The following is an 8781-nucleotide window of genomic DNA, read 5'->3' as shown; positions in this document are numbered from 1 at the left end:
AGATCTGAATCTCTTAGCAAGAGGTGGGAACAGGGAGATGGACCCCTGGGTCATGATCAGATTGCTGAAATCAGGACTAGCAGATTCCTATGAACAAAGTCTGAAGTCTGGGCAGGGGGAGCCAGGAAGTTGGGGAAGTAGTCGGGAGCCTGGAAAAATTTTGGGGTGGGGAGCTCATCCAAGAGGAAAGCATGGTACAAGGGGTAGACCTGGAGGTCACTCACCACAAGGTCAGAGCAGGAGGGGACCCAATGGCCAGGGCCACCCACAGAAGCCAGGAAAAATGGGGGATGTTGGCTCAGACCTACCTGGGAGCACAGCTCTGTCTTCCAGAAGACAAAAGGACAGTAGCTCCAAGGGAAAAATAGGAGAGAGCTGAAGTGAATGGAGGAGAGACCGATCTCAGCTAAAAGACTTCCTGCTATCTTGCAATCCAGTCAGGGACAGTCTTCCCAGTCCCAAGAGCCCCGCCCTAGCCATTCCCCAGGATGGTTGAGCTCTTTGCTCCAATCACAACTAGGGCCGGGATTTAAGGACTCTCCCGGCTCCTCCCACATAATCCTGCCCTCCCTCCTATCACACAAAGATCTCCAGCCTAAACTCCTCCCAGGCCTCCCTGCTCCTCTCCAGCTCACACTCCACCTGGGCCATCACCCACGGGCCGGTCCTCTCGGAGAGCTCCTCCTCCCCAACACCTCCCCCAGCTCCTTCCCTCCCAGGTTCGCTTCCTCTCAGAAGAAAGTCTGCTCCGCAAAAACTACACCAAACTAAGCCGGAGAAATGGATCCTCTAAGGAACTGGAAGCAAATGGCTCTTAGGAAAGTGAGGATGCTAGACACCATTTGTAGCTGTAAATCCAGATTCTGGATTCTCCCACTGTCTTTGGGATCTTTCACCCTCTACAAGCGGGCCACACCTTACTGCAGGATAAATTGTAGCATTAAAGCAATAAGAGGAGAAACTGTAAGAACTAAAGGTATCTAATAACAATTACTCTGTCCTAATCTTGTCAAGGTAAATCTTAGCTGGAAGGGAAGAAGGCAAAAGGTTATTATAAAGGGAATTAAGGTTAAATAAATTGGGGAGTGGCTCCATTATATCTTGTAATTTTAAAAAAAAATGGGAAGAGGGGAAGAACCTCAGTTATCAAGTCTATGGAAAGAAGAATATAAACAACACAGAGATGAATGAAGAAACACATTTTTCTCATCGGTGAAAAGGAGGAGGAAGAGAAAAAGGAGGAGAAATTAGAGGGAAGAAAAATTAAAGGAGGTATTAGTGCTAAGTAAAACAAATTCAAAAGTTGTACAACAATATATTACTTCTTTTTAAGTTGGCAAAAGGAATCTGAGGGATTAACCCAAAATGGGGAAATGGGTGAACAAAAAACGGTCTCAAAATGTACTGGAGTACTGCTGCATTGAATTCAGGTTAGCGTAAAGACCAAGAACAATGAAAACAAAACATGCTGCCTGCCACTTAAAGATGAAGACTCTGGTGCAGAATGAGAAAGATTTTCCAGGACATAGCAAAGGGGGATTTTTGACTCTATATATTGACAATTCATTGTGCATAATGGATTTTGTTTTACTTGTGTTCTCAGAGGGAGTTGTGGGAGCAGGTGAAAGAGTGAGAAGGTAGATCTTAGGTGACATAAGTGTGAGTGTGTGTGTACACAGAGACATTAGAAATATATATACATATGTGAACATTTGCATAGGAACTTGCAACAGTTCAATGAGGACTCGTGATGACATGTTGGCTCCCTCTTCATGGACATGATATTCAGAGTACAGACTGAAAACATTCTTTACATATGACCAATAAGCACTTTTGTTTAGTTTGAATGCATATGTTCTTGTGATAAGGAGTTATTTTTTCTTGTTTTCTCCATGGGGATGGCATGACAGAAAGGGAAGGGAGAGAAATCTATTTTTTCTTGTTAAAATTTTTTTTTGAATTAAGAAAAATGAAATAAATCAATATTTTCTGCCCCAGATCTTCCAGACTACATAAGCCAAAATAAGATGGGGATAATGACACCTGAGTTTGCTTTAAGGACCAGGGCAGACATTGATAAAGTGCTTAACTCAGGGCTGGTTTTCTTCCTTCAGTCTTGGCACTAGATTGACCTCTCACCTGTTGGCTGCCAAAGGTAGCACCCTCCCTGTTGAGCTTATCAACTTTGGTGAAAGGGCCACAATCCCTTGAAGTTCCATTCTTCCCTGCCACATGGTTAGGTCTGTTTTGTTTTCTTCCCTGGAAGGTGACAAAGCTGGCACAGAACCAGATTGACACTGTGGGCAAAGGCTCCCCGGGCCTTCCTCCAAGCAGTATTCTGAGGGCTTCTGGACTAGCTTGCATGTCTGCCTGACGAGCTAAAAAGTCCTTCAGATGGACAGACTTCCCAAGGTGGTGCAGTTCTTTGATGTACTGAGCAGAAGAGCTCTCCTATTGTTAAGGGGTGAGATACTGTCCTGAGGACTCCCATGACCATTAGGGTGTCACAAAAAGAATTTGCAGTCCCAATCTCCAAGTGAGGTTTGGCAAAACTGAGCAACTCGCTCAATGGGCCCCTTCCGGATTAGGAGGATAGCAAAGGTTGGAGTATAGAGTTTTGGTTTTATTTAGCTTTCTATGGCTCAGGACTAGGAGTGATTTCAGGGACTAATTTCCAGATCAATAAAAGGTGGTGCTTGTTTCCCAGGCCAGACTAATTTCCAAATCAATTGAAGGTGGGAGTTTCCCATGGGAACCAAATAGGAGGGTGAGGATCATTTTAGGAATTTTCCCAAAGTCCTGGAGGGGTTGAGATTCAGGGCTTTTCTAACCCAGGTCCACCACTCCAAAAGTCAGGGGGGCACAGAGGCCTATGACATCACCATGAAAGCAAGAGGAGTCGTGTACTCAACCTAAGGAACTCTAGTGACCTTACAAAAGGTCCTTTTAAGGCTACACTTAAGTAAACCTCCTTTACTTGTGAAATAACCCCAGACTGTCATTATTGCTTAATATCTAACCTGAATATTGACTTGAGGAGCTTCCATCATTATACGTTTGCCGAGGCCCTGCTGCAGCCTATGGCAGTCACAATTTCTAGGAAACTGTCTGAGGCATGGTGGCACACTAAGGTGACTGTCAGTGCTCCCTTTATTCCCTGTTGGTCTCATGGTCCCTGCCAGATAATGGCACTCTGCACAGGGTGGGCCAAGTGAAACGAATATGGGAGAATTTTCAGGCTACTTAGTGTACCTTCCAAGGTTACAGGTGTAAGTTATTTCCAACTTTCCAGCTTGACATTAACAGTAATTAGGAGTAACAATCTGCTTGTCTAACAAGTTGTAACAAACTGTTTATGTACCTTGTGTACCTCCAAGGTTACAGGTGTAAGTCATTTCCAACTTTCCAGCTTGACTAACATTAAACAGTAACTAGGAGTAACAATCTGCTTGTCTAACAAGCTGTAGTAGCACTCTGTTGTAACAAACTGCTTATGGTAACAGTCACAAATGGGGGCAATTAGCAGTAACAATCACTTTCTCTAACAGAGTTGTAACAAACTGCTTATAAGTCATAAAGTGGGGCAGTTAGCAGTAACAATCAGCCTCTCTAACAAGTTGTACCAAACTGTTTATGTACCTTGTGTACCTCCAAGGTTACAGGTATAAGTCACTTCCAACTTTCCAGCTTGACATTAGTATTAAGAAGGTGGACACTTTTTGCCTATGGGAACAGTCACAAACTGGGGCAGTTAACAGTAACAATTAGCTTCTCTAAGAAATTGTAACAAACTGCTTGTGGTAATGATAAGGTTTAGATTTAGGGAACCAAAATGAGATGAGAGTTTCTGGTGGTCAGGGAGTTAAATGATAAGGTCTAGTGGCAGGTTCAGGGAACCAAAAGGAGAGGTTTGGCTCCCCTACACCCCCTTGGGATTCGGCGCAAGGGTAGGGAGTTTTGGGGACTCCCTTCTGGGGGCGCCGAGGTTCTCTGTAAAGGAATTTACAAACCCAACACCTGGATTGATAAAATAGGTTTATTATGGGGATTGGAAGTAAGGTTAGAAATCCTGACAGGGAGGCATAAAGTGTGGTTAGGGAAATAGGTGAGGGTAAGAGAGGATAACACTGGAAAAGAATCTTATTCCATCGGGCAGATCAATAGAAAATGGAGTTTTGCACTGAGTTCTCAGTGGACAGAAGGTCCTGGCAGCAAAGGGAGCTGCCAACGTCCATCTTCGAAGACTTTAGTTGATGGAAGCTTATTATATTGGATGTCTTGGTGGGGACTAGGGACAGCCCAAGCAGATCAGAACCAATGGGGGCTGGGAGAGCCCAAGTTGGCTCAGACCCAGTGGGGGCTGGGACAAGCCTGGATCTCCTATTGGAATTCAAAGGCATGCTTTTTGACCAGGATTTGTAATTGAATCAAGAGTAAGAAATCCTGGAAAGACAACTTGTCTGGGGAGGATATGCCAGGAGGGACTGGGAATCTGAAAGAGATCATAGATCAATAGGAAATAGTTTTTTAAAGGGACCCCAGCCTGCTTCATTAACAGAGTCACAAATGGGGGCAGTTAGCAGTAACAACAAGCTTACTATATAGTCACAAGCCACAAGAAACCATGATAGCCCCCCCCTCCCCTTATCTGGTAGATTCTCATTATCTCACCTAATGCTGGGAAGTAACATAAACTTGTTAAATTTAGACCTGAATTTTATCATGGTCTGTTTCACAAGTTTTACAACTGTTTGCAGGTATGTTTTATGGTGGTCAGTTTTGCAACTGTTTACAACTGTTTACTTTAGCCGATATAAGCATCCTACTCCCCCAATTCCCCAGATACATGGAATTTAAATTATAAGTTCCATCTACTGTAGTTAATGATTTTATAGGAAACCATATTATCTCCTACAAAGAAGAGATTTGTTTAAAGGTAAGTAATCGGTTAAGCTAGAATAACCAAGGAGACTTAGTTTACCTCAGGCTTCCTCAACAAATAGAGATCACCCAGTTTATAGACCTCTTAGAAAATCCCCACGTCATTAAATAGTTGGATTCTTCTCTAAGCAGTTAAGTAAAAGTGCAGGAGATCAGTTATTTCTACTAGAAGAGCAAGCCTTTTGTTCTCCTTTGAAATTGGGTTTGGAATTATCAAGTGAGAAGTCCTCAGTTTCCCCTTTACACTCATAACAAAGTCACAAATTGGGGCAATTCATAACAATTTGCTTGTCTAACAGAGTTATAACAAACTCCTTATGGTAACAGTCACAAATGGGGGCAGTTAGCAGTAACACTCTACTTCACAGTCATAAATGGCACAGTTCATGATGCCTTGTCCCAATTACAGGCATTGTCCACCAAGATACCTTAAATTTCTCTCCAGCTCCTCTCTCATCACTGCCAGGGAAGGTGCTGGCCCTCTACATTTTACTGATGGGCCCAGTTTTCCTGGCAACAGGGAACGCAAGGCTGGTTATTCTGGTGAGCCTCAATGGCACCCAGACACTAAGACATGTGCACCCCCACCATCCCCCTCCCCGTCCCCAATCTCTACCTGAGTTCTGAACTCATGATGCTGGCCAGAGCTTTAGAACTGGGGAAAGGAATGAGAGTGAAAACCTATACTGACTCCAAATATGCCTTTCATGTCTTGCATGCTCATGGAACTATAGGGAAAGAAAGGGGGCTTTTGACAGCCAAACATCCCCCCACTAAGTATGTAGGGGGAATCCAACAATTACTGCAAGCTGTCCAAGGACCCAGAGAAGGTCCTGTTATGTTTTATAAAGGACACCAGAGAGGAGATTTGCTTCAGGCCAAGGGAAACTGGCTTGCAGATTCAGCCACCCATGCTACTGCCCATTCACCCCTGACCATGGCAACTTTTGATTCCTCAATTCCCCAACTCCTTCACTCTCATATACCTTCCGAAACAAGCCCTTACTAAAGAAAGAGGATATACCCTTTCTCCTTCTGGATGAATTCCCTCAGTCTAACTAATCCTGGAAGCCAGGCAAGGGAAATTTCTTTTTGGCCTACACCAAGCTACTCAAGTGGGAGACAATGCTCTCCAATCCCTTGTAAAACCTATTTTTACCCATCACAAACTGGGAGAAAAAAATTAATCAGATCAAGTAAATCCCTGAATGAAACCAGGTGAAGTTTTCTCCAAAAGTCTATGAGATAGAGTAAGTCAGACCTTAGGCCTAACACACATGATCCTTATTCCCAGAGGTCTGCTGGCCTGAAGGTCAGGCCTTAAATCCAAATTGCAAGAAGTCACATGACCAAGGCCTAAAGGTCTTTGGAGCCAAAATCTAGGTTTAAGTTTCAGGAAGTGATGTGAACCACAGGAAGCAGACAATATTGGTGACCATTGGTCAATAATGGTCATTCCTTTGTATTCCATCCAATGAAAAGACTGGGGTCTTTGCTATTTAACCAGCTTTACTATTACCAGCTTGTAGGTCAAACATGCAAGGCTGAGAGATCTCCCAGGTGTGCTGGGGTCTCTCCCTGCAGGGACTAAATAAATGGTTTCTCTTTGAATCTGAAGAGGTCTCTGGCTAATTAATTTAGGTAAGGGGGTCTAGCCCCCATCCCACCATCCCAAATGGCCTATTAAACCATCCTCTCTCCTGAAAGCCCATCCAGAGGAGGGGGCATACCAAAGAAGGACTGGCAGATAGATTTTACACATATGCTCCCGTTGGGGGGGGGGGGGCCTTCAAGCTTCTTTTGGTCTTTGTTGACACCTTTACTCATTGGATAGATGCCTTTCCTAGAAGAACTGAAAAAGCCCCTGGTATTAAGGTGTTTGCTAGAAGAAATCATACCTGGTTTTGGCCTGCCCAGTTCTTTGCAGAGACCATGGTCCAGCCTTCATTTCTCAAATAAGCCAAGCTATGGCTGAGTCACTTAAGATTACTTATCCTCTCCACTCTGCCTGGAGTCCTCAATCTTTTGGAAAAGTGGAGAAACAGAATCCTACCCTCAAGCAAGTCCTTGCTAAAATTATCTGTTCATATTCTTTGACCATTTACCAAACATAACCTATATCCGATTGCTTGATAGCTTGAGAAAGGAGAGGAGGAGAAATAAAATTGGAACTCAAAATCATACAAAAAGGAATGTTGAAGATCATCTTTACATGTAATTGGAAAAAATAATATAGTATTAAAATAAAAAAAAATTTTAAAAGAAACTTCTTGCATAGAGTAGATGCTTATTAAAAGTTTGTTAAACTGAACAACCAAAAACCATGTCCCTTCCAGGTTGGCAGAATAGAAGCAACCACGGTAAATTTGGTAGCTAGAAATCACAAGGCCTCTTGACTGCTTAGTAATGGCTGATTTTCACAATATTTATACAGAGGATGATACAGAAGAGGTGCAGTGTAAGTGCTATTTCTTTTATTGGATTTTGACTATTTCTTCCTCAATTCTCTTAGACTGTTAGCATCCTCACTGATTAGTGAGGCACTAAATTTAGTTCCAATTTATCCAGTTCAAAATGGGTTTTTACATAGGTGTTGTATATTGTCTGCCCTACCAAGCTGTGATCTCCATGAGAACAAAGGATGCCCTTCCTCTCTCGTTGTGTTCCTGGTGCTTAGTACAGGGCCTGAATGTTTGTCTTATGTTTGTTGAAAGTCAGCGAGAAAGAGTTCATCTTCCACAGCCCAATCCCTTTTGGCACCTTGAAGAGACTTTTATGTCTCCAAATTACAAACAATGATCACAGACGATCACTAGAAGGGAGCTAAAAGATCATGCCATCCAACTTCCTTATTTTGTAGACGGGAAAATGGAGATTCAGGGAATAGTTCCGTTCACCACTGCCATGAAATATCTGAAAAAGAATTCTAAGGCAGATCTTTCTTCCCTGCGCCTGCCATGTACTTCACGACAGCACCTAAGCCTCATGCCATCCCAACTCTCAGGTGCCTGCTTTCACCTTACCTGGAGGGCAGCTCCTCAGGCCTTCTTGGTCCAGCAGCCGGGTACCTGCTTTTTCTCAAAATAAGAGATCCCGTCTCTGGGAGCAGAAGGCCCGAGGAGCTTTTCGGAGCACGAGACAGCCCGGAGTCACCTAGAAAGTCCGGACAGAAATCCAGTCCAGGATTGAGCTCTGAGGGTTCAGAGAGATGGGGGGCAAGACTCGAAGGGTAGGTTATGGGAAGCAAGGCAGACCAAAGGTCTGGGAAGGGAGCTCAAGGCCACTAGAGAGACAGCAGAGCTCCGGGGGGAGACAGGAAAGAGCTGGGGAGGACGGCGGGGCTGCTCCGGCGGGGCCCGGCCCGGGAGTCCCTGAGGGAAAAGCGCAGCCGGAGCCGCGAGCCGGAGCAGGGGAACCAGCCCGGGAGCCGGGTCAGTGAAGGGCGCGCAGGAGAGAGCTTCCTTTGGTCAATGGATCCAAGGTGGGCTATGCGGGATTCCAAGAAGGGATTGGGTCCGAGGGAGAATCGGAATCTCTAAGCAAGGGGTGGGGACAGGAGACGCGACCCCGGGGTCCTGATCAGGAGGCAGAAATCAGGGGTCCCGGGGTAAAGTCTGAAGTCTGGGACGTAAATCTGGGCAGGGGGGCCCGGAAGCTGGGGAAGTGGTGGGGAGCTCATTCAGTAGCAAGGCCTAAGGGGGCGCTCCCGGTAGACCTGGAGGACTCTCGCCCAGAGATCAGAAGAGGAGGAGGAGGAGCCCCAGGGGCTGGAGCAGCGCGCCGAAAGCAGCAAGTGCGGGGAACGCCGGCCCCGACCTACCTGGGAGCTCCCCGCACGGT

The 8781-nt window shown here is 45.1% G+C and overlaps 1 protein-coding gene across 3 annotated transcripts in view; it reads right to left on the bottom strand.

Moving 5' to 3' along the window:
* Positions 1–8743, bottom strand: part of LOC141556761 (uncharacterized) — a 30365-nt gene extending 21622 nt beyond the window's left edge. For all 3 annotated transcript variants that reach the window (XR_012486635.1, XR_012486636.1, XM_074291483.1), the window contains exon 1: positions 309–8743. The gene's annotated coding sequence lies outside the window, so the exon portion shown is untranslated. The remainder of the gene's footprint in view (positions 1–308) is intronic.
* Between the last annotated feature and the right edge of the window lie 38 nt (positions 8744–8781).

This window comes from Sminthopsis crassicaudata, chromosome 1 (genome assembly GCF_048593235.1).
Source record: "Sminthopsis crassicaudata isolate SCR6 chromosome 1, ASM4859323v1, whole genome shotgun sequence".
Lineage (NCBI taxonomy): Eukaryota > Metazoa > Chordata > Mammalia > Dasyuromorphia > Dasyuridae > Sminthopsis > Sminthopsis crassicaudata.
The sequence above is the reverse complement of the archived record's forward strand: the minus strand, read 5'-3'. Positions and strand labels throughout refer to the sequence as shown.